This window comes from Macaca mulatta, chromosome 4, assembly GCF_049350105.2.
Source record: "Macaca mulatta isolate MMU2019108-1 chromosome 4, T2T-MMU8v2.0, whole genome shotgun sequence".
NCBI classification, from domain to species: Eukaryota; Metazoa; Chordata; class Mammalia; order Primates; family Cercopithecidae; genus Macaca; species Macaca mulatta.
In genome coordinates, this window is record NC_133409.1 from 16883374 (window position 1) to 16910611 (window position 27238).

The window sequence follows — 27238 nt, forward strand, 5'->3', positions numbered from 1 at the left end:
TCTTGAGTTCTCTGGATTAGTCATGGTGCTTCGTGGCATGGGGAATGGTGTGAGCTCCTAGGGATACACCAGGTTATTTCACAAACACACGGCAGATGTTAGGTGGCACTAACATCAAACCACAAAACATGAACCTTATTTATTTTCCAATATTTTTCAAGCACCAAAGTCTCAGCCAGATGTTGCCATGCCAGTGACACCCTCCAAAACCTGCCAATCCCCCTCTTCACTGGGGAGGTGTGGCCTTAGGCTTGGAGCCTTCAGGCATGGGCCTCTCTTATTTTCACTTATCCATTTTAATGGTTATCATTTCTATCAAAGGATATTGGTTTTCTACTTGAGATGGTCATACAAATTTCTTTAAGAAAATTCAGTAGAAAAAATAAATTCAAGAGAAAATATTTACACATTTTCCCTTAAAAAGGTGGCACATAGATATGGCAAAAATCATTAAGGTAGTATACAAATGACTCAAGTGTGGAAACACTGATCTAATACTAAGTACACCTCATGAGTCAGAAAAACCTATGTTTTAGTTCTAACTGCCCTCAAATAGGCAATAATGACTGATTTCCTTACTTTATAAAGAGCAATCCTTTCAGTGAAGGTAGCAGCTCTCTGGTCAGATGGCTGTAGCTCAAAGAGAGTAATATACATTTAGTAAAACCGCTTTGTAATCTGAATCCTGTCTTGTTCATGAGATGACAGAGATGCCTATGATAAATGATTAAGGATTAAGGTTTAAAGATTTATATTACTATTAGGATGAAAATATGGGAATATACATCATGAAGGTAAGGTAAAAAGGTGGTCTCCTTGTCTGCTGGCATCAGGTCTAACAAGGCAGCCTTTGGCTATCACTGGAATGGGAAGAGAAGAACCTCTGATTCATGGAAGGCCTTCTCTGAGAGTATCCCAGGGCCATCCAGGCAGAATTAAATCATAAATGCAATCAGTCATGGGATATGAATCCACTTGATGTCAGTCTGGTAAAAATACTGAATATTCTGCGGTACTGATCAGGGAAAACACTTTCAATAGTTACCTCCTGTGTGAACTGTAAATCTCTTAGATGGTTTGGTACGGCCCTGTTTCATCCCAAGTCACCTAAACCCGCAAGCTCTAACCCCTTGAAAAATTTACATGTATGTTCATGTTCCTTTCAAGTTAAGACCTCAGGAAGCACTAAATCAACCAATGTATGCTGTCTTTTTTCTTCTTAGAAATACGAGTGTGAAGCCCAGTGCCTAGGTGCACTCACACCCACTTCCACACATGCCTACACACCCCTGCTCCCTGTGCTTCCCCGCAAACCCACCCTGTGGGTGGGGCAGAAACGAATGCTGCCGGAGGCCCTTCCAGAAGAGGTGTTTGAAACAAAGCATTCTGTCCTTCTCAACCCTTCCTTACACTTGAGCTTTGCTAAATCCAGTATGTCAGCAGTCTTCACTTTGGAGTTAGGGTCCTTTTCCTATCCACTGTTGTTTACTTGTTTTAAAAATATTTCTACAATGCATCCATTGTTCTCCATTCACTATATAATTGTATAATACATTGGCAAGCAACTGCTCCTCAATGAATAAAAGTGTGTTTTACTAAAGAATAATTGGAGCTGCTTGGCACGGGAGCCAACCTTGCCTGGCACCAGCTGATATATGTGGCAAACATGGCTGTCTTCTGCCTCTGCCTTTGCTGAATATACAAGTAGTCAGGAGCTGTTAACTCTAGGAGCTCAGTTTTAGGAACACAAGATACAGAAATTTTTTTTATGCTGTATGATTTCATTTATGAATTTCTTTAGATTTACTAAGTTGCTAGAATTACAGGAAACAAATAGACTTTAATTTTACATAAGTCATAAAGTTTAGAGGAAACTTTCAAAAGGAAAGGTTTTAAAGATGCCATAATGGGCAGTAGCAGGTTGTAGGGCTTGGGGTATGCATACAGTATAAGGATTGGACCTGTAAATGTAAGTACTGCAAATACTGGACAGTGTGGGTCAAATAGCTTCTGTGCTCCTTATTCTAACTGAATCCAGTTTCACAAATAGACTTGTTTGAAGACAAAGGGCAGAATGTAGTTTTGTATTTCATGATCTATCAAAGCACATCGGTACATTTTTGGGTGACTGCCTCACCCTTATCCCCTTCTCTGGGAATCTGTTCTGACCTTACTTGACCTTACATATGATGAGGGTAGAGGTGACCTTACATATGATGGGGCAGGGGTGAACAAGGGAGGCTCATTCCTGTACTGGCTAGGAACCTACAAGTTGTAGTTTGGTTTAAAAAGATAAGTTAAACTAATTAGATTGTTCTGCCAGGAATTTGGAGTTCAAAAATGGGGAAGGTATTGCTAGTTAGCTGTGGGTTGCTAAATTGTCAGATTACATAGATTAGATGTGGGCACTGCAGGGTCTATTGTGGGCCAAGGACAAGCAGAGGGAGCTGGTCTACAGATCTGGAAGAATGGGACTCTCCAGGCATCACAGGTATAGCCTTGAAACTGCGCCCAAAGGAAGAAACAAACATACTGGCTCAAGGGACCAAGTTTTAGGACCTTCTGCACCCCAGGACCCAGTTTAAAGTGTGGACAGTGCTCAAAACAGTTATATGGAATGCTAGGGAACTGAACTTGGCCCAAGGGTAGCCTTTTAAAGAGCCCTGTACATCAATGGAGGTAGAACGAAGTCAGATAGACATAGAGCTAAACTGGTTTAAGTGAAAAACAGCAGCTGCTATCAGCTCTGTATCTAAGTGAATGAGGGCACTCGGAAGAACAGGGCTGTGACTGGCTGGGCAGGAGTGGGGGTGACAGGGCCTCTGGGAGGAGGCAGGGCAGATGGTGATGCTTCAGGGGAGTGTAGCAGAAATGCCCATGGCAAAACCCCGAGACTCTTTCATCTAAATGGATGTGTTAATGGCTCCCAGGGAGTGGGTATAAGAGGGCTTAGCACATATGCCTTCGTCTACTGTACTGGCTGTAAATAATCCATGTGCTTGTCTGTACCATCTGCTTGGTGTGCACTTTGTGGAACTGTGTGAAGAAAAAGAGTTTGGGGAGAAATGGCTAGAAATACTTTAGTTGTATACTTAGAAACCAAATATACTTACACAGCTAAATTATCACTCTTCCTTTATGGGGGTAATTAAATCAGAAATGTTCCTTTTTTTTTTTTTTAAAGGGAGGAAGGGAGGTTGGACAGGAGGAGGCTATAAAGCTTCCCGAACATCAAAGAGCAGGTCACAGGCACAGAATGAGGCCAGAGACAAGTCTCCTACCACCAGTGTTAATCAATCTTGAGTTAGTCACACTTAACCAGTCTCAACTGCAAATTCTTCATCTATAAATGAGGGGTGTGTCACTCACCTTCCTCAGCGTAGTGTTTTGAGAATTAACTAATATCTAAAGCATGAAGTTCTTTAGATAAAAGACATCATGAACATACTAAATATTTTTATGGAGAGAGTCATGCCCTCTATAAAGTGCCAAGTAGATATTATACACGATTGTTGCCCTCATGTACACATTGAGATTGCCTTACTCATCTTTCTAGTTCCTCAACGTTATACAAACAATATAATTAATTCATTCATTAAACAACTATTGAATGAGCATTTACTATGATATTTACTTCTAATTTTAAACCTGCAAGGGCAATTGTGTTGTAAAATCATGGACTTACTGTCTTGCAAGTAATTTCCAAAATACAAAGTTGGATTTGTTTTCAAAGTCAAATAACTGATATTTTCCCTCTTCTAGATTTGTGATTATCTGTAGTTTGGTGATTTTTGAGAGTTCAAAGAGCTTCCCCACCCAACCCAGTTGAACTTTACCAAGGCCTACCACAGCAGCAATTTAATAAAGATATTATCCTTAACCATCAGAGAACCCAACAGCTTCAGGAAGACTCTACAAAACATAGCATGAGCAAATGACTCCAGCTTATGAAACGCAAACTTGAGAGAATAATCATACTGCACTAGCCTCATTTACAAACTATATCTCATCTTGACAATATTCCCAGAAAGAATGTAGGTCAAATCCCAATAAATGAAATCACAGTGTTTCTCAAATACTTTTTAGGGCCTTCAACTTTCACTTTATTGGAATCTGCTTGGAAGAAAGAGGTATTGAGTGCTGTGGTTAAGAGCTAGCATGCAGGACTCCAACAGACTCCAGACCATAATGATAAGTTGCAGACTTAAATCAGCTACTTTAGCTCTGTAGGCCTCAGTTTTGCTATCTACAAAGTGGAGATAATAATGACCCCTATTTCACAGGATTTCCAAAAAGCAGCAGTGAAATATTAAAGGTCTTAGAAGCACTAGATGAATGTTAGCTATTAACGGAGATCTTCACTGTGTGGTAAGAGGATGTGCGTGGATGCCAGAGTGTCCTCAAAGAGGTGTGAGTTGAAACTTGCAAGTGGGCTGAGGACAGATGGGGAGCCCTTGTTACCTCTAAGTTCCCATGGCTCTGATGCCCTTGCCAGGCAGAAGGCACAGAAGTATCAAGAAAACCGACGGAGATGGATCTTCTTTCAGATCTGTCCCAGCAAGACATGAGCTGAAGTACAAGAGTTTAGGCCACCTTGGAACCAGCACTAGTAAACCTTAATTTCTCACTGGGTCCCAACGCCAGAGTGCCTCACTGCTGTCTTGACTTACGTTCACTCTGTAAAGAGAAAGTACGTTTGCTCTGGAGGACTTGAAAAGCTAAAGGGAAAAATCCCACGCCAACAATTTAGAATGTTATTCAACATTTTAGAAATAGGTCAAAATGATGGGGAGAAAACAAAACCTAACATTTGGGGAAACTTTCAGAATTGGCTCTGGTTTTATGAGTTGTTATAATTCTAAAGACAAAAGTGGGGAGGAAAATAATAAAGCCAAACGATAAAGCCATTTTCATTGATGAGGTCCCAGATTCTCACCCAAAACAAAACAAAGTAAAACCTGAAGCACAAGAAGATTTTTTTTTTTCACTGCAAGCATCTGAAATTTCCTAGAAGAATAAAGAAATAATTAAAGTTCTAAATTAAATACAAGTAAAATTTGATCTATGCTAATGAAAAGTTGGAAATAATTAAGAATCTGAAATGGAAAAAAATTATGCAAAAAAATTTTATATACATAGTCTAGAATAATATATACTGTGTAGAATTAAATTAAGAAAATATTATATAAACCTAAATTATGAATTTCACCCAGTGACAAAGATATTTTCAAGGATCAATGCCAAACACAATACATATTTTTAAAATATCTATTTGGTCTGAGCCTTCAAAACAACTCCATTCTTGTTCTGTAACAAAAAGCAAGAGATGGCAATAAAATAAAAATAATTCCTTTTCCATTCAAATGAATTCACATGGAAGTTCTACTCTATATGGGGCAGAAACGCAAGCAAGGATTTGACTGTTGAACACATACGCATGAGTGCAGCCAGCAGGTGAGTTCTCAACTTTCAAAAAAATTATAAAATCTAATTCCTGGATAATCTCAAACAGGCAAGGCAGGGAAGCTGGTGAATTCACAGTTCTGCATGTGTGTGTGTACACAGGTGTGCTTTAAAAGGATTTCCTAATAGGCTTCTTTGAAGAGCTGGCTTCCCTCAAAACAAATTTAATACTGAAAAATTTAATTTTGACAGTATTCAATAACAGAACTATCTCATGAAATTCAGCTCAATCACACTGGATGAGAGCTGGAGAGCTGAGAAAGATTCAGAGCAGACACCTGTTCAGGCAGTTTACATTCAGTCAGCCCAACAACACCTCCATGTTCTCCAGGAGTAGAAGCAACAGGAAATGGCTACAGCTGCAGCCTCCCGCAGCCTGTAAACTGTTTAAACATCTTCCCAAATAACAGAGAAAATGGTCATATTATTTCTCATTGCATAATAAGCAGGAGATCTGAACAATGAATTAGGAGGAACTGAAATGTTTATAGTTTTAATTGTCTAAAATATCTTTCAATTATACTTAATTTTCATTCCAATAAAAACTTTATTACAAATAAATAGCAACACAAACAAAATTCCCCATTAAACCATTATAAAAAAAATCTAGGTAACCACTCCCTCTCATTGTTAATAACTATACACATTTGCTGAGATTCAAAATGCTGTACAGTCTTAGTATGGTTCCATTTTTGTAGAATATACAACTAGAGGAAAAAAATACTAGAATAAAATACTCCAAAGGCCAGAGACATTGGTCATCTTTGAGTAGTGGAACTTCAGTAAAGGAGTTATATCCTGTTCTCTGAGTACCTCTTTTTTTTTTTTTTGTCTTTTTTTGAGACAGGGTCTTTCTCTGTTCCCCAGGCTAGACTGCAGTGGTGTGATCATGGCTCATTGCAGCCTCAACCTGGGTTTCAAACAATCCTCCCACCTCAGCCTCACAGCTGAGACTACAGGTGTGTGCTAATTTTTGTAGTTTTTGTAGAGACGGGGTTTCGCCATGTTGCCCAGGTTGGTCTTGAACTCCTAAGCTCAGGCAATCCACCTGCCTCAGCCTCCCAAAGTGCTGGGATAACAAGTGTGAGCCACCATGCCCGGCGTTATCTGTCTTGTTCAGCTACTGCTGAATTTCACTTGTGGCCAGAAAATAAGACAGTATTTTTTAAAAATTTAAATGCTACATAGCTAGGTGATGAGCTAAATGGAGACCATATATTTTTAGGCATTTACACTTACGATTTTTTTTAGGTACTCCTTAAATGCCTCTTTGTTCTTTTATGTTGTCAAAAATATGGCATCTATTGAAAACAAAAGGCAATTAATCAAGTCATACAAATTTAAACATATTTAACTCAAAGGGTTATCTTTGAGTTAAATACATCTTTGAGTTAAATAAATCTCCCTTATGACATATTAACAACTAGAGCAAAAGCTCTGATAATAGTTACACGATGCTAAAACCAACTAGATTTAAGTCAGTAGTAATATTTATACAACATCCTTTCAGTGAGGATTCAGTTGCCTGAAATAGACAACCTCTCACTGATTCTAACCTGACCCCGAAGAAGAAAATAAAAAAAGATCTTCCTTTTTAAGAGAAATAAAACTAAGACTCAAAGAAAATTGTACTCCATAGATCATATGGAGGTCACAATTTCTTAGTAGTTAAAATTCCCATTCCAAGCACACTGAAAAATCAAATAAATATAAGTTAAAATTGCAGAGTATAATTTTTCACCTATCAAGTTTGCAAAGATGATACCCAACAAAAACTATTATCATGAGAATATGGAAAAACTGGCATCATCTGACACTTCCAGTAACGAATGTTTAGGCAATAAATACGGATCAAACTTCAAAAGGTGCCAACTCCTTGACCAGCCAATTCTCTTAGGAACTTATTCTAGGGAGAAAATAAAGTATTCAAAGACACATGTTGCAGTATTGGATGTTCAATGCAGTGTTGCTTCTAACAGAAAAATCAGTAATAACCTAAATATCCACTGAGAGAGGAGTTTGCTGCTGCATCCCCAGGATTTAGCATAGTGTCTACTACATGGTAAGACTGAAAAAACATATTTGATGAATGAATGTCACCATGAATAAATTAACAGGATAAACATGTACAACTGAATTTTATGCAGGCATTAAAATTTTGATGTAAAATTATATTCAACAACATAGAAAGGAGTGATCAAAAGAGATTATAGATTAGCTTATAGAGTACAATCCCAATTACATGAAATCATGTATTTCTACCTGTGTATATAGGTGAGATTTGGATAATTATCACCTTTTTCTATATATTTTTCTGTTTTTTTTTTTTTAAAAAAAAACACAGCAACCACATATTTTCTATTTGGTTGAGTGAAGTCCTATTCTTTAAATTTTTATCCCAACCACTCAAGCTATAGAAGTATTATTAAGTAACAGAAAACATTCACAGGGTAAAATTTAAGACAATTTCTTTTGCCTTGATTTCTCAAGTACTGTTGTACTAAAAGTCCTCTTTTCTGCAAGTTACTCCTATAATATGGCTAAAACTAAATGAATACATGGTGTATCATCTTAAAGCAGGTGCAATAAATACCCTGGTAGCTATCCCACTGAAGAAAGAATCTCCACGCATGCTATTTCACTGGTTTGACTTTCTCTGTCCACAGCCCTTCTGAACTCAGCCTTGTTAACTTTCTGGCAAACCCTCATGGCCCAAGGATGCTCTCCTGGACTCTGTGTGCATCCAAGTGCATTCATCATCAATGGACTCCATCTGTCAGCTCCACACACAAAGACCTCAAGTTATTTGGCAAAGATACATTGCTTTTCTTAAATGCTGGATTGAGTTTCAAAGTGGACCACTTGTGTTAGTAACTAATGGTTTCTGGTAATTATTATTTTCAATCCAGGATAAAATATAAGTATCCCTAATAAACAAATGACAAAGTGTCTCTCTTTGGATTCCAACAAGAGCAGCGTGATTCCTCCATTGGGGCACTGTCTGGTTACAACAGTGCCTGGCTGTGATTCTGGCCAGCCTCTGAAAGCAAGAGTCAGGGCCAACAAATGCTCCATCTATGCACATGTGCCCTGAAGAATCAGCCAATTGTGAGAATGGCAAAGAGCACACAGATGACCTGATGACTGACAGCCTCTTCCTTTGGATGCCATTTATGTGAATTCCAGAAATCTGCTGACAGTTATCTCATGCCATGCCAATACAGGAGTTCACCACGCCAAGAACAAGCTATATATTTCAGTCTTGCAGTATTTCAACCGAAATAATCCTGTGCAGCAGCGGCAAGGTGAAAGGCTGAGAGAAACAAAGATGGACCACTGGGAGAAAACACACACATCTACCACTTCCCTTTGTGCAATTTCTGGGTGCAATATCAATTCAGGTGGCCGCTGAGCACAGCAGCAGCACACACCCAACACACAAAGCATTTATAAGTATCTCAGGCATAAGGGTGGCTGGCTTGATCTGATCAAGCTGACTATGGACTTAATGTTGTAAATACTCCTTTTTAAAAAGGCATATATATGAAGACAACCCTCTGGGCATGAGCTCTGAGTTATGTTTTCAGTGGTAATGATCACACATGTTTGATGTTTGTACCACTAATTTGCAAGATGCTTGGCCAGCCTGGTGGACTGTGCTGTTCAATGCCCACAGCCCACCCCAGGTGCCCAGCTCCCTCCATGGTAACGAGTACCTGGTCTGTTGCCTTGCTGCTGCCACTGCTGACTAGCTTTCTCCAATGTTGCTGTCATGTGCCTCTACCCAAAGCTGTGTGCCTTTGAGCCACAGCTATTTCCTGAGGGAGGTAAAATTCAACAAATTGCAAATAAACAACACAGAACATGATCTCATGCTGTCATGCTGCTGCTTCTCTAAATTGTAGCATCATAGCAGCTCCCTGATTTACAAGCATCATTTGACCCTCATGTTTCTCTTTTGGTTACTTCTCCCCTTGAGTCCATCAGCCTCCTCCACTGCCTAACTATGTGTCTCTTGGACCATTCGGCTCTGCTTCACCCCACTCAGACTCTGGCTCTCAAGCTCACCAAGCTGCAAAACAGGTTCTTGCAAAGTTCACCAGCAACCTCTTAACTTCACTGTTCTCATCCCCCAGGACCTGACATTTAACACTGTCAGCAGCTCTCCTCACTAGTCTTGGCTAGGTTTGATCATCTTTTCTCACCCATACTGCCTCTTTCCATTCCCTATTTTGGTCGGATGCGCAGAAACTCAGAGAGAGTTTTGTCTCCCTCTCTTCTTTCCCCTTAATCCCCTACATCCAGGCCCAGCTTGCCATCAGCAATCCTGGAGATTCAGTCTTCACAAAGACTTGAGATTTTCATTAAGATTTAGTGCAGATAAAATAAAACAACATTCCCAAAAGGAGTCTGTAAACTATAGTACATCTATAAATACAAGGTATCAGTATGGGCAGAATCATTTTATTCCTTTTCTGTTCCTTGTTGAAGTCATTCAAATTCTTATTCCAACATTTAAATCCTTCCATAATATGAACTCACTTCAAGTCTCCAACTAAATCTTGGACTGTTTTATGATAGTCCCTGAAATAGAATATTCTTTCTTCTCTGAACCTGTCTTTAAAACATAGTACTTGAACTGCCTTCCCTGAGACCATGGCCCATATTAAATTGAGTTTTAGCCACTCCATTAATCCCTTAGGCAGATTTTTAATCAGTTTTACAGATGCATGGACTGTAGAGGTCTTTGTGTAGTTTCCATTTTCCTGCTTCTTTACTACCTACTTTGTGTTTGTTTACATGTTTTTCAAATTTGTGCAAGAAGGGATCATGGCTTGATACGGATTGTTAGTGACCAACTGACTTCAGCTCATTACTGCTCATTACTGCTCATAAGTCTCACCTCCTCCACTTTAAAAAAATACCCAAATAAATTTAAAAAATATTATTCTCGAACACTCACCCTTGGTGTCTCATGCAGAGGGTCTGGCGATAAGAGAGTTATTAAGAATATTTAAAAGTCTCATTTCAACTCAAGAATGAGAAAGTCATCCACCCCTGACAAAAACAGCTTTAGAATAAATTCCAAATACCCAAGTGTTATTTTCTTCACTCCACAAACCCGGGAACATTACAGGACCATGACACAAGCTTGGATGATATCCCACGGCTATCAGATGATAGATGTTTTCATTGGTTTCTCCTTAAATCAGGGCTGAGAACAGTGCATGATACTGAATGGGAACCCTTAGCAAGACAGCTCAAATCATATCTGACAAGGCTCACTTCATAAACCTCAACTATTTTCCTACTGAAGAGATGCTGTGTTAAGGCAATTCTCTTTATACAACCATTATGCATTTATATTCCCTTTAAAGATAAACGATACTTTTATGAAGAACGAATTGCATACAAAAATACTGTCTTGGTGAGACGCCAAAGTACACACTCGTTCAAAATATACAAAACAGAAACAACTAGCCACCAATATTTCTCCTAACCAAAATAAATGGTGTGCAGAATTCTCTTTTGAATAGTATGGTGATCTTAATGAGAAAAGCAAAATTAATATATTACTATTAGGAAATGACCTGAGAAATAGATTAACTGTACCTTATAATAATTACACTAATATGTTTACCACAGCGCTTAGGATATTTACGTTTGAATTTAAATTATGATATAATTTAGTATTCTCTGCATAATATAATTGGGAGGATCTAACTGAATGCGCAAAAATGCCAACATTCATTCATTCACTCACTGAATTTACAGGTACGTACAGCCAAGGGAGCATGAAAAGACACTATTGTTACCAGCTCAGAGTCTTAGGAAAAACAGATACACAATTATAAAAAAAAAAAAAAAAAAGATATAAGCACTGGAATTATTCAAAATGCTATGCTAGGAAATACCAACATTTAAGTAGCTGGCAGATCATAAAACAGGTAAGGTAGACATCTATTTATGTGGACCAGGGCCAGCAGCAGCAGCTATGAAACGATCCTATTTATGTTAAACAACAACAAACAAGCTAGGTCACATGGAAAAGGGTCAGGAAAGACAACAGTCCAGGGGTTAACCATGACTAACTCTGAGGAGAGTGGGAAGGAGGATAATTTTTTTAAAAAAGACTTTACATACCTCTGTATTGTCTGAATTGTAAAAACATAACCTGAAAGTTCATGTAATACTTGATAAAGGGATCACAGTAATTGAAAAAGGCAGTGGAGGTTGAGGCTGCAAAGCAGACTGAGAGATGAGTGAGAAATAGAAGGAAATGCAAGAGAGAGTCGAGTCGAGAGGCTAAGGGAGGACAGCGTTGAGAGGGAGTGCTGGTCAACCACACCATCACTGACTGTCAAAGAGGTAGAGGAGCACGAGGACCCAAGAAAGGGCTTGTCACACAAGAGAAAGCTCTAATTTCCACATGGCTGCTACAGCAGAACAGCAGCAGTGGAAATACGACTGCAGCAGGGTGAAAACAGGGTGTAAGGGGATGAGCAGTAGGTGCAGATCACATGCCACAGGGCAGCTAACACACAAGTGAGGTGAGCTGGGAGCAAGTGAGATTATGTCCCTCTGTCTCTTTCACGTTATCAGATGGGTACAGACAAATTCTTGTCAATTATACAAAAATCTACAGTACATTTGCAGTGATTAACAGTGATTATGAATGGCAACTGACACTTGTGGCCATAGGCTACAGGTGTGGGGACCCACAGGGAACCGAACGGAGGACCCAGAAACCACCTGCAGAGGTGGCCACTATGCAGCTCCAGCCCCAGTCATGGCTGCTAGGAGGCCATGTTGGCCTTGTGCTGCCAGATCATCCTATTTTTAAAGAAAAGCCATAAATCTGCATTTAAAAAAATGTGAAATATCCTGACTTTTAAATACCGGCTCAAATTTTGAGAAAACACTGGATTAGACAAAATATGTGTGCCACCTCAAGCATTAAGGCTTTCTGTAAGTTTGGCATTGAGGAGAAAATGTCAGGCAAAAAATTTTATACTTTTTCCCCCTTTTATAAAGAATGGGAGCTTTTCACATGTTGCTGAGGGCCAAGATCTAAGGGATAAAAACCATCCCCTCTTACTTTTAAAATATCCAATATTTGAACTAATAAGGACTCTCTCTGCTTTCCTTTAAGATTCTATACACTCGCAGGCTCTGCTGGTCAACATTTAATCCAAGCTCTTGTATCATGCTAATATAACGGACCTCAGCTAACTGTTACAAGTGTTAAAATATGTGTCTGGGTGGGAAGCCCAAATTAACTGGTCATTTTGAAAAGGAAGCCATTAGGAAGGACAAAACATTCTCACAGAATATATATAAACACTCAAATTGACCTTCAGTTTATCAAATTTCCTGAGGAAAGAAGTTCCCATTTGTAGCTGACGTATATTGTAACAACACACCCAACCATTTCATTAGAATGCTATTTTTAATCAGTTCGGCATACATTACGCCTCAGGAACTGAAAGCAAGGAGTACATAAAGTCATCGGCTGTGGGTATAGAATACTCAGAAGTCAAATAACATTTCAAACTGGGTAAATAGTTTAAAAAGCATAGCAGCTCTACAAAGGAAAAGTATCAACTGCTCTTCTGTGGGTGCATGGGCTTTAAAAAATCCCCACTGCAAACTTTGGAAAGTTGAAAAACATCTTTTGCAAGATGTGAAGAATGCATTTGGTAATGACTCACTTGTGATAACATCATTGGGTGGGCCACTGCCACAGAATCTATCCTAAGCTCTTTTCACTCTGTGCTGGTCTCTTCACAGTTTATTAAGGGGCAACTTGGATGATGGTAAATATTAGTGCCTCTACTTTCAAACGATTTTCCTCTCGAGGTAACTAATACATTCTCAGGCATGTGGAAAAAGAACTCATGCAAAAGCTCTCTGTACACTCGACTTAACCTTCTCCTGAAATATAGGAGAAAGCCTTGACGCCATCATGGATGAGAACAGAACTCTATACTGCATCTTGTTAACATCAGGTGATGTTGTTGCCCATGACTCTGTACCCTTGTCTATAGTACATTTCTCCCTCTTGCCTTGTTTTCAGGTCACATATAGTTCTGCTCTAACTTACCTTTCATTGCTCGCTCTGTCTCATCTATTTTGCTTTACCTTCCCCCAGTCATTACTCTGAATTTCACTCTGTATTTCCTTAGGTTTGGGTTTAGCTATTTTTCTTCTCTGGTCTCTTAGGCCTTCTTTCATTTTCAGACCCTTTCCCCTCCACTACTCACTATTAAAGTGAACAACTAGCTTTCAGCCAAGGTGTTACCAGGTAGCCACAAAATGAGGTCTTGCACACTTTTACTCCTAAGGTTATCTGAATCAAGTTCACAAACTGAACCAATGCATTTGTCAGAAAGAATCTTTATTCTGGGGATGAAGGAATCGTTTAAAGTTTTCAGTACTTCTAAAAACTCCTCTGAGCTCCCATCTCTGAGCATTGCAGGCATTGTCTCAGATGGCCAGGCCTAACATGAGCATCTGCTGGGTGTAAAACCTGCTAAAAGACTGACAGAGTCAGAAAGCCATTGCCTCTGACGCATAGGAATGGTGGTCCACAGGCCTTGCTGGGATCTTTCTGGACTGCGGGCAGGGAGGCCTAGACAGCTCTCCATGGTCCCGAACAAAACAAACATTCCACTGCACAAGCCTTTTGGGGGAGGCATCCTCTTTCCCATGTAGCTACTGTACTTTCAAGATCTTAGCTGAAAACCAATTTAATTGCCTTAATATGAACACCAGACGGCGAGTTTCATTAATTTGGCAACTGAAATAACATAGATCCTCTGGGATTTATATTCTATAGAGGGTAGTAACGTAGCAGACAGAGCACAGTTTTGATAACTATACAGACCTGGGCTCAAATCCTAGCATTTTCTCTATCACATGACACCAGGCAAGTTACTAAGCTTCTCTGACTGTGGTTTTTTCATCAGTAGAATGAAGATCTCAATACCTACCACACAGGATTTCTGTGAGGATTAAATTATATAAGGTAAGATAGAAGAATGCCTAGTGCAGCGCAAGAGATACACGATTGTGTTAGGGAATGGAAGTTAGTAACACACGTTCCCAGGATTACTCTTCCCAGCTGCTCATGTGGACTCTGGTTTTGCCTTCCTGGTTCTTCCCTTTGCCCTGACCTGTTTGGGGGAGTTCTGTGATGCAGAATCAGGAGGAAAGGTGGGAGGGCAGGTGGGCCACAGTTAGGAAAGGCTTGGGGGCTCATTTGTAAGGGCTGTAAAGGGTGAGGAAAGCTGGAGGGAGAAAGATGGACTTAAATAAGTATTGCTGTGATTCTATATCCCTCTATGGTATTGAGAAAGACAAGTCAAGTTGTGCTATTCTGAAATTATTGTCACTAGATTGTATGTCTTTGACTCATATCATTCTGACACTGGATTGGGTGGGTCTGGATACATAAGAGTTAGAGTGAGTATTCTTATCATTTTATTACTATTTAAGTATACAACCGTGGGAGCAGAAGTGGTAGACAAGCAAAAGAGAAGGCGAAGAGAAAACAACTGAGCTGCCAATCTCATTGAAAAAGGAATGCAGGGAGGAGTGAAGAGGCCAGAGGACTGCCAAGTTCCATTACCCATCCCTGATTCACTGGGATTTCTGTGAGTTGCTAGCATTTCGGGGTTTCAGTTTTCTCCCTTGTGAAATGGCAGGGTGGGAGAGCTATAGCATTATGGCACACTACTTGGCCTTTTCAGAGCTGGTGTGGAGGTATGTTAGCATCTGGGCCTCCCAACTCTGACTTCTACTGTTCCTTAAGAAGAAAGTGTGTGTGTATGTGTGTGTGCTTCTATATATGTATATGTGTGTATTTATGCACACACACAAATTCTGGAGCAACATCTGCACACACCACTAAATCATTTAAAAAGAAAGCCTTCAAAAGGGTAATCCATTTAACCCTTCTACATTCAAACAAGAATATGCCTGAATCCAAAAACATGAATAGATTTCGCTTCCTAAAAAATCTCCAAAGGAGAGATTTACAGCCCCCATCCCCTTAATGATGGACTTGATCTAGTAAGTCTTATAATGGAAAAGTTCCTCTTTGTCACATTTTTAAAATTGCACTTCTGTCTGCATTTCCAATTCTCCTTACCACATTATTTTGGTTTTGCATAGGACATATCCCCTTCTAACAATGGCAGAATTTACTTACATATTAATACTTACTGCTTACTGTCTCATCTCTTTTCTCCCCACTAAAATAAGTGACCTTGTTCACCAATTTAGACCATGTACCTAAAACAGTGCCTACCTCATACCAGGGACTCAATAAAAATTTGTAATTAGAAGTTGACTTTTTGTTCTGTTTCTTTGATAAAATCACAAGCCTACAGAGCTGGAACGGACCTTAGAAAGGGACCTTTAGAGATGAAAAAATTGAGGCCCTGCGAGGGGAAGCTGCTTGTCTGAAATTTTGCACAGAATTTCCTGAGCCCTTATCAGAGCTCTTTCCAGCTCATCTCAGTGCTTCCACGCAGAACTGTGGTCCTGAAGACAAGGCAAGAGTCAGCCAATGAGAGAGGCTGAATCTGACCTCATTTAGAGCCAGAGAGTCAGAGAGAAGAAGCTATAACATTTATTTACGGAAAAGTAAAGTCTCATAATAATAATAGTCTACGGATCAGTAGCAGCTTTCATCTAAGGATCTCAGAGAGCTTATGAAATTCTCATCCCACAATGTGAGGTATCATTATCTGTTCTCGGTGAAGTAAGTTAAGAAGCTGAGTGTTCTATGATCTTATTGCAGGCTGGTTCAAAGCCTCTTTGGGGCTCTGTGTCCTCTCCACAGTTTTTCTCATCCTTAATACCAAGCTGCAACAGCTACAGGAACCTCCCAGTTTATTTTCTTCCAGATGTCCCTAAAACCATTCCGGCTCATGCCCATTTTTAAGCCAGTGTGTACAGGAACAACACTGGGCATTTGAAGTGTTCAATCATGTAATGCCCCCTTTAGGGTCACCAGTAGCTCAGGCTTCCTGAGCTGGTCCTGGAGAAAAGTTGACCACAGTGACACTGGAGGTACACAACAGCTTTTTGGGGGTAAAGAGAATTTTTTTTCTTTCCTCAGTTTACTGCCTGTGCCCCCACACACCCTTTCCATCAACTTGGTTGCAATTTTTACCCACCCACACAATTACAGTGTTCACAATTATTCCTCAGCTATTTAAGAACCACATTAAAGACCAATTAGATTGAGTCAACACAACAAGCCCTGCAGAGGAGCCCATTTAGATTTTGACTAAGGGTACTCTTCTTGGGGGAGATAGGGGAAACGGTGGATTCTGAAATCGGACACTTATCATAAAGCTTTCCCCAGGCCCTTAACTGCACAGAGGCAGGCAGGCTTGCCCTCCTTACTCTCTTGACTAGTAAAGATGCTGTCCAACCAGTTCAGTCCTAAACAACCTCAGCACCACAATGGCCGCTTCACTCCATGTCAAGTTGACGGTGTTGTTCTGGAGTAGCGGAGGAACCCTGGTTACAGTTGGCTGTGCACCCTGCGAGCTTCCTCCTCTTCTGCAGCTCCTGGGGCCGCACTGCTGACCTTGTCCTTGGGCTGGAAACTTAATGGCCAAATTCCCCAGCCAGCATCCTGAGGTTCCTGACCCCTTGGAATAAGCAGAAATTGCTTACTGAGCTCAGGATTCCCCAAAGCGTTTTCTGAAAAACCCATGCTCTGTGGGATACCCAAAGGTATAATGTGGAAAAAGAACTTTGTGATCAAACAAGTTTATGAATTGAGTATAAAAATATGTTAAACAACAGTAGTTCCTTAAAAAATTAAAAATAAAATTACCATAGGATCCAGCAATTCTACTTCTGGGTATCTAGTTGAAGAACTGAAAATGGGGTCTCCAAAAGATATTTGTACGTCCATGTTCACAGCAACACTATTTACAATAGCCAAAAGGCAGAGGCAACCCACGTGTCCGTTGATGGATGAATGCAAACAAAATACGGTCTACACATACAATGGAATATTATTCAACTTAAAAAGGAAAGAAATTTCGACACATGCTACAACACAGATTAACCTGGAGAATATTATGCTAAATGAAATCAAGCAGTTGTAGGACAAATTCTATATGATCCACTTACGGGAGGTACCTAGAGGAGTCGAATTTATACAGACAAAAAGTAGAATGGTGGTTGCCAGGGGCTAGGGGAACGGCAAAATTGAGAGTTGTTATTTAAGGGGTATGGATTTTAAGTTTTCCAAGATGTAGTCATGACTGGTTGCACAGCAATGTGAATACACTTAACACAACTGAATTGTACACTTGAAAATGGTTAATATGGTAAATTTTAGTGGCATGTGTTTTACCACAATTACAAAAACAACACATTAAACAGTCTTTGGAGTAGGACTTCTCAGAGCCTTTAAATGTTAATGTGCACAGGGAGTCCCCAAGAGGGGGATATAACAAGCAGCTCTTCCCAGCTTATCTGGCCACACAATCCATTTTCCACAGAGCATCTCCTGGGACCAATGTGCTTCAGAACACACTTTATGAAATGAGCTACTAAATGGAAAACTGTTAGAAAATATGAAATCCTATTTTTTACATTTACATAGAGGCAGGCAGGATTCCACAGCCTGAAGTCAGATTTTCAAAACAGTCTTAACTCACCATTATCCTCTCATAGAACAAGTACTACTCTCCCCGGGCCTCCGATTTCTCACCTGATGTGTGGGAAAAATACCTGCTCAGCCTATCTCACCGGTTTGTAGTAAAATCTAATTAGAAACATATGTAAAAGAACCTGAAAAGTACCAAGGGCTACTGAAAATGCACGATAATTAGTAAGTATGTACTAATGCTTACTAAGGTGCAGCAGACAAGGAAGAGAGCCAAGGTCTCTCACAGCAGGAGCTCAGATTGTTGAGCACAGAACAGACACCAATCAGCATAGAAATGAAAGAAAGGAAAAGAACCATAGACTGAGCACTTCCAGTAGAGCAAAAACAGGGAGATTGGGAGAATGGAAGTCAGAAAACAGGCTGAGAAGCTGATTTTACCGCTGTCTGACCTTAGACACGTCATTTAGCTTCCCTGACTTGTGGCTTGTTCAGCTATCGGAGGATGTAGTTGGAGGAGATAATCTCAAAGGTCACTTCCAGCTCCATTAAGTCTATGAAATATTGCAATAGACATGCCACAGATACATGCATGATTCCTTCATCAGACGCTTAAGGGCCTACCCTGTGCCTGGCTTAGTGCTATGATGCGGAGAACAGATCACTGTCTCCATGCCCCTTGTTGAGTAAAGCAGGAGCCACCGGCCTCCAGACCAGCTGGCCTCAGAAGATGAGGCTGCTCACATGGGGATGTCAGGGACTCATTTCCTTTGTAGTATTCTGGTCCTCCACCCCCATAATTTTTAAAAAGGTGTTTCTAAAGTATCTTTATTGAACCACTGACACAATGGAGCCAGACTGATGGTATGGAAAAGTTGCTAGGTGAACAGAAGTGCAGGCCTCCACAGAAAAAAGGCTGCCAACTCATGGAGACCCACCTTCCTGCAGAGCCCAGTGACTTAAAACACAGAAAATGTGAGATGCCCAGCGATGGCTCGTTGACAGACTAATGATCTTAGAGGGACAGAATGTCAGTAGTACAGGAAGATGGGATAAGAGTGGTTTGAGACAGACATGCAAGGAACCTGGAAAAATAGTTTCTGGCAGAAATGGGAGTAGGAGAGCCAGCCCCCACAGTGAAGAAATTGGCAATTTAAAATTTGCTGTGTCCAGTGACAGAGAACCACTGAAGGTGGCCAAGGAGATGGGAGCAAGCTAAAGTGTATGCCTGCGTGTGGCAGACCACATACAAGGGAAGACTGAGTTAGAAAGTGTGGTAGCACAGTGCTGGGAGAGAGAGTCCAGCGGCAAGGTGACTGGGAGAGTTTAAAGGACAGATGTTTAAGGCTTGCACTGTGGTGGTGTGGACAAATAACAGAAGGGACAAAAGTGGTAGCTCCATTGAAAGAACACGGAATAAAAAGTTATCAATATACTAGATGCATGGAGTTAAGAAAGCATGCTTGTTCTAAGGGAGCTGTCCATAAATTCTTTGGGAGATAGGGCAGAGGGAGAAGGTTATGACAACCTTTAATATTAGTAACTGGGGAAATAAGGGGATGAGCTGGAAATCAATGGTAGTGGAAAAGGGATCTCTGTTTCTGTCACATTTAGACAGAATTGGTAAAATGAAGATATTGAGTAAAAACGTCCTATGGAGAAAAGGTATATATAAAGATGGATTTGTAGACATTGTAGACATGGGCATGGGAGAGATTAGGCAAGGGGGTGGGAAGTGCAAAACAGAAGGGGGGCTATTTGTATAATCCACATTAAGGTAAAAGATTCATATCTTTAGGTCCTTGAATAGGCACGCAGAGGTCTCAAGACTTCCTGAAACATCATTCTGTATCTGTGTGCGTATGCATGTACAGGTTTCCAGTGGGGAAGATTTCTAGCTTTCATCTGATCCTCAAAAGGCCCCCAAAGAGTGATTTCATTGGCATTAAGATCCTCAACACTTGATGGAAAGTTTCTCTCCTATCTGCTTGATAAATGTGCCATGTTAGAGCACTTTAAGAATAATGCACTACATCTGTATTCATCAACAAATTTAAGAACCAAAGATTATTACTATTCTATCACCTTGTTACAAGTAAGGTACAAAATTTGGTATAATAATCCAAAGACTCCGACTGACATTGGCAAACATACTTAACTCAAATATTTTACATGTAAAATGTTAAAAGCATATTTTAAAACCTTGCAAGTATAGGTTCCTTGCAAAAAGTTTAATATGTATAGTATTTCTTTAGCACAAGGGTACCTGGATCTGCAATATTCACAAATCTGTAATATTCAAGGACCCTGCCAAAAATAGTTGTTGAAGTTACTTTTAACAGTCATGACCTTCCCCTCAAAAGGATGTTATCAAGTAGACTGTGCAGTAATGACTATAAATATGTGACATGCTTATGTCACTATAAATAAATGTTGCACATTCTCACAACCCATTTAATTACTGTTCACCTAAAGCTACGCAATTAACAAAACTGTCTGAATTCTGAAAACGAGGCAAGCCCTCCTGTCTCTATTAGGTAGTTTTACTATCCTAACAGTAGACTTAATGAAGCCTTTTAAAAGAAGGACGATTACATTAAAATGATTGGGGCATGTAAAAAATCATTATATAGATCCTCCTGGTGTCTGATAGATTAAATGTCTCATCACACCCTGGAGAGAGGTAGGAAGAAAGAATAAACAATAATACAACTGTCTGAGTGAGTATCTTATGCCTGAGATTTAATCTGGCCCCCATCTGTCACTCAGGACTATACACTACACCCAAAGTTTGAGGAAAACATGCTTGGTAAATTATCAGGTAAATTATGAAATGGCCCTAGGAGTGCTGCTTGTTGAATATCAATTGACATTATAAACCATACGTTAATGATGGTAAACAACAATTATGCAAGTTTATATAACTTTTTCCCTCGGAAAAATGATAAGGGATACAAAACCAAAGTATAGTTCCTGGGGAGTTTTCTGGGACTGTTAGCATCCATTACGTGCAAATGCTTCCAGGGATAGCACCAATGGACTGGTTTGTGTTAAATTCATTCCCAGATATTTCATATTTTTCTGTTATTACTGCACACAGGATTGTTTCCTTCACTTGATTTTCCAGCTATTAGCTGGTAATATACAGAAATGCAATTGACTTGTCTATTGACCTTCAATCCTGTGACTTTATTAAATTTACTTTTTAGTACCTTCTAGTAGTTGTTTTATACATTCCTTAGGATTCCTCTACATAAACTGTCATATTGCCTATGAATAAAGACAGCTTTATTTCATCCTATCCAATCTTCACATTCCACATATGATTTGGTATACTGCTTTTTTTTTTCTATTTAACAACCTTAAACATTTGTCCAACTTATTTAGCAATTTTGATCATCATCATTTTAACTAATATGTAATATTCCATTTAATAGATGTATCACAGTTTACATAATTAAATCTCAAATGGGGGACATTGAGGTTTTTTTCCATTTTTTTTGGCCAAACACAAAATTTCCAAATTATTTCCAGAATACCATGCTGCCTTCTCAGATATGTACTGTCACCATCAAAAGTTTCAAACAGACAATACTAGTCAATATATAATAAAAAACTCTGATAGAAATATTTTGAAAATGCCACCATCACTAATCTTTCTGGCCTGGAATCAAGTAAATCTGATGAATGCTATTACTGAAGGGTGACCCAGAAATAACAAGGTAAAAAAAGCTGCACTTCTGAGACTCCAGAGAACAAGTGCTTTTAATGGTTTAATGCTCTACTTTCAGTTTCATAGGAATGCTAACAAAGTAAGTTAGCCTTACTAAAATCTAGACTTGAAAGAAGGGAAATTTTTTAAAAAACAAAACAAATCCCACCAGTTTTACATATCAGAGTGGTTAGAACTTACAAATGAAGCCAATATGCTTACCGGGGACTATTCCTATTTCACAGTTAATCTGCTATTTAAAATATTATGGACCCATTTTTCTCAGGTCAAGTGAATGAGCAACCACAGGGAAGCTCTGAGTTCTCATCAAAGAAACCGACAAACTAAAAGAGACAGCAACGTCAAATCCGGTGTAAGTTTACTGACTTTATAAGACACAAAGCATGGCTGTCAGAAAAATCACTTGTGTTTTGGGGAAAGTAATCTCCAAAGTATTTGTGTGCCTCTGCATAGATACCAGTTTTAAAAGCTTTATTAGGATCCATGCCACTATCAGTTTGATGTAGGAACGGCACATTTACATGCTTGGCAGCATTTACTACTCAGAGCACTGGAGATTATTGCTGATTAGAGAAAACTGAGTGAAAAGTACAGAAACAGGTGTTTCCATACCTGTAGATAACAAGATGGAATCTACTCCCTGGTGACAATGTGACCCACGGTCCATGCAAGCTAACCTTTCACCCTTTTCATAATGGCCATTTAAAATCTACACCTTTCTCTTCATTTCCCCAGTTCTAACCCTACATATTAATAAGGAGTTGCACTTCATCAGGATCTAATGACATCCTTCCTTTTCCTCTCCAATGTTTAGTTAATCCTACATTTCATTTCTTTCCTTCATACTTCCCTTTGCCTTAAAAGTTAATGTTTGTTTGTGGGAATGTCAAGTGGTGCAACCACGTTGGAAAACAATTTGCTATTATTCGCAAAGTGGATGGTGCACACACTCTAAGACCCAGAAATTCTTCCCTTAGGCACCCATCCTAGAAAAACTGCAGCAGGATGCACATTCAAGAATGTTCATAGCAGCACTGTTTAAAATAGCAAAACTAGAAATGTCCCCACTGTCTCTGAGAGAAGAGATAAAGTGGTCTTCCACTTACACAATGAGCGGACCCGACAGCAGTGGAGATAAATAAATTTTATGCGTGATGCTTCATGCATCAATAGGAACGAATCTTAAAAATGTTGGATGAATCTTAACAAATGTTGATGGAAATAAGCAAATGGTAGAAGAAGACCATTTATATAGTCCCAAGGTAAATAAAAGTTAGCAATAAATTGTTTAGGGAAACAAATTTACAGAGAAAAGCAAGGAAATGATAAACACAAAATTTAGAATAGTGGTTCCATTGAAGGAGAAGGGTGTGGAGAGAATGAACTCACAAGGGCTTCCAAGCTGCAGGATGAGTAAGAGGGTTGTTTATTTCTCTCTCACACACACACAATGTAAACGTGTGAGTGGGTGTGGATACACATACACATATATATTCCTTTGTATGCCTCATATTAAAAAAAAATTCTCATGTTACCCTGAGCCCTGGGCCCACCTTCCTCAGTGCCTCCTCCCCAGTATTTTGACCCTCTGTAGGGCCTTGGGTGTGGACTCATCTTAGGTGGAGCACTTGCTCCTTCTGCCTCCCAGCTCCAATCAAACAGAAGACTCAATATGACAACCTTCGTTCTCTACAAGGACTCACCTGCATTTACCCAGGCTACCACTGATGGGAAGGTAAAACCCAGCAGGGATGTGCAGAAGGTGGTGCCAACCTTGCTGCAAGGGAATCTGCAAGGAGTGACCATTTCTAATCTGTCTGCCCAGAGTGCAGATGCCTTTTGCTGAGTTGTACCCAGGAGCTGCAGGCGGCAGTGCTGGCCTAGGTCTCCCACCCACAAGCCAACCCCAGGGTTGCCTCCTGTTCACAAAAGTTTATCAGTTGTATTATTGCTGCCCCAATTACTACTGAGTGGTACCTCACTACTACTGACTTCCCCAAACCACCCCTTCTTCCTTCCTCATTCCTATAGAATAATTCCAGACCTACCCATCTCTCAGACACTCAGACTCCCAACCTTGGCATAATTCTTCACCTTCCTCTATCCCCATTTTAAGAGTAAACTCAGAGTTTATTTTTCTGCTTTGCCCACGGTTAGGAGTTCCTGGTCTTGGTACCATGGCCTGAATTTAGACAAAATAGGAATTTTTATTGGATTTATTCTATTTCAGGAATGTTTATTCTAAAAGCTTTTCTTATTTCCTACTCAAAAATTAAAATTGGTAAGTTAATTCAAAGGCAAGTGAATTGGCCGGGCGCGGTGGCTGAAGTCTGTAATCCCAGCACTTTGGGAGGCCGAGACGGGCGGATCACGAGGTCAGGAGATCGAGACCATCCTGGCTAACATGGTGAAACCCCGTCTCTACTAAAAAATACAAAAAACTAGCCGGGCGAGATGGCAGACGCCTGTAGTCCCAGCTACTCGGGAGGCTGAGGCAGGAGAATGGCGTAAACCCGGGAGGCGGAGCTTGCAGTGAGCCGAGATCCGGACACTGCACTCCAGCCTGGGCGACAGAGCGAGACTCCAACTCAAACAAACAAACAAAAAAAGGGCAAGTGAATTCAGCTGTTTATTTCAATGTTTCTCCCCTATTTAGTAGATTACTTGTAAAAACCTGAGAAACTGTAACTATTGTCCTAAAGATCTGAGTCTAGGTAATTTGATTTTTCTTCAGAAATGTTTCACACCATCTGCATTGTAACATGAAAACAAAATAGCAAATATCCATTTTCACTTTAATGATCCTATTTTCATTTGCTCACTGAAGACATACTAAAGTGAAGGATTAGGAATAATGCTCGAAATCCTAAGGAAATTGAACACTCGAACAAAGGATTCTTAGCAAAGCAATTTTACTTCTGCGCATAGGGGTGCCTCCTTGGCCAGTCACCATGAGAACACACCTGAACAAAGCGGCACAAGAGCCTTTATTCCTGAAGCAAGTCCTGCCCCTGTATCCTTTCCCCATTGGCTGGGGTCAGGTTGTACAATCTAAACTAAGCCTAGTTGGCTAAACATTTGATTTTTTTAGATAAGGTGGGCATGTAAAAGAAAGTGGAGAGGAAGGGGAAGGGGTGTCTGTAATGAGCTAGGAAGTTAGTCCTCCTTCCAAATAAGGAAAGGAATGTGAGCTGGTACTGATAATGCCTGGTACTGTGGCATGCCTGGGCATCTAACAAAGGCAAAAAGGCAAAAAGGAGAAAAAGGAGAAAAGGCGAGGGTGGGGTACTATGAATTAAAGAATAAAAGATTGATCAGATTATTTGAAGAGAAACCTCATTACATCCCACAGGATGAATGTGAAAAACAAAAACAAGAAAAGTAAGGACAGGTTTCTGCAGGTGGTGGCACACTGTAAAGCAAACCGGCTCCACGAGGAGCAAGACACTATGGTACAGTTACAGGGCTGGGCTGAGTGGATACCCTCAATGCAGGAGTCTGAGTTCAGCAAGAAACAGAGAAACTGAAAGACAAGTCTGAAATGCCAGGCGCGTGAAGGTGATTCCAAAGTGACAGGTGACAAGAACTGGACTCAGGGACCTGGTTGTGAGGAAAGAGAAAACACGGCAGGCCTTCAGAGAAAGGCACCTGAGGTGGCCAATTCCTCCAATGTGGGTGAAGAATGCTCTCAGTGATCACAGGAGATGGCGGTACGATGGAAAATATGAAAACCTGTCCATTCAGTATCTTGAATCTCAGCTGAGATGCGGAGTGATACTCATGGGGTAAACACCCAGTGAATTATGGTTGCCTAAAATTTACAGGCAAATCGGTCTCAGATATTCACTGATTTGGGCTTTAGCCCCCAAAAGAAAAATTTTTAAATTATATTTCCAACAACAACAAAAAAACAAATGCTAGGCTGTGTGCAGTGGTTCATGCCTGTAATCTCAGATCTTTCGAAGGCTAAGGTGGGAGGATGAATTGAGCCCAGGAGTTCAAGATCAGCCTGGGCAACATAGGGAGACACTATTTCTACAAAAATAATAAAAAATATTAGCCAGGCGCTGTGACATGCACCTGTAGTCCCAGCTACTCAGGAGGCTGAGGTGGGAGGATTGCCCAGGAGGTTGAGGCTGCCGTGAGCCATGACTGTGTCACTGCACTCCAGCCTGGTTGACAAAGTGAGACTGTGTCTCAAAAAACAAAGAAACAAACAAAAACAACAAATGCTTTTTTCTGAATGAACACATTTTGCTCTGTTGGTTCTGAAACAAGCCAAAAACATTATATAGTATTTGTTGTTATATATTAAACAGTATCATCTAGAAAACATGGAAGTCTAATCATATTTTCTTCTTGGCCACTGTAAAAATGGAATACTGTAAAGACATATGATTGGCTAGTTAGCCAATATTTATTAATACCAAATATAAGAAAACAGAATAAATATTATGGTAACTGTCAAAAGTTTTTTGTCCTACCAGTTCATGGGCCATATATTTAAAAAAAACACTACTGACATTTTACCAGTGAGGCCTTCCCATACCTAACACCTCTGTGGTCACCATAACGACTTCTAAACTTCACAAGTGGGTTTTATAAGTTACTTTATTTTCAACACCTGAGGGCTGTTCAAACTTTTTCCCATTATCAAATTTACCTTATTTGCCATAAGCGGCACTTTGATGTACATCAAACTCTCTTGTAAAAGAAAAAAAAAATGTTTTTTCCCTCATCTGGTAACAGTAGAATGGGGAAAGTGGCAGGTACTCCAGCTTTTTTTTTTTAATTACATTTCCCCCACTCCTACTCTTTAGAATATTCTAAAACTGGACAAAATCCTCCCCCCACACAAAGGTTTTGTCTTCAGTTACCACAGCATTATGTATGTTGACACACAGCAACAGAAAAAATAATATGGACAGGAGCCTTCCCTCTTGCCATTCTTCTACCCTGTGTATGAATCCACTCTACATCAAAGTTGGGAATTAGTCCATCCTTGGCCAGTACTGACCAAAGAAAGGGGGCACAACAAGTATAAGTTGGTAAATGATGATGATTTTCTCCCCTCACTGGCATCTCTTCATCTAACTCCTGTTGGGGATTTCACGGCACTTTGTGCCTCCACTTCAGACACTCTTCGCAGTTGCACCTTACTCTTGATGACTGTCAGCTTCTCCTGTGGCCTAGCTCTTTGGTGAGACGGTCAGGACTTCCTCAAGGCCCTGAGGTCCTCATACTCTCCACCACATGATGCTGCCTCATGTTCCACCCTGAAACCATCTCACTTTCTCATGGCAGCCTTATTTGGAGGGACTATGCAAATGCATAAATTGTTGTTTTATCCCTTCTGTTATCACTGATCCACCCAGCATCTCACTTTCTTTCACTTTACACTC

General features: G+C 40.1%; 1 protein-coding gene across 6 annotated transcripts in view; it reads right to left on the minus strand.

The window, feature by feature from the left end:
• Positions 1–27238, minus strand: part of FYN (FYN proto-oncogene, Src family tyrosine kinase) — a 208570-nt gene that overhangs the window by 145708 nt on the left and 35624 nt on the right. Inside the window, exon 1 of one of the 6 annotated variants that reach the window (XM_077999292.1) lies at positions 10427–10445. The exons of 4 other annotated variants lie outside the window; for them this stretch is intronic. The gene's annotated coding sequence lies outside the window, so the exon portion shown is untranslated. Of the gene's footprint in view, positions 1–9179; positions 9283–10426; positions 10446–27238 lie in introns of those variants that run through there. One more of the 6 variants, XM_077999291.1, reaches the window with a different exon arrangement.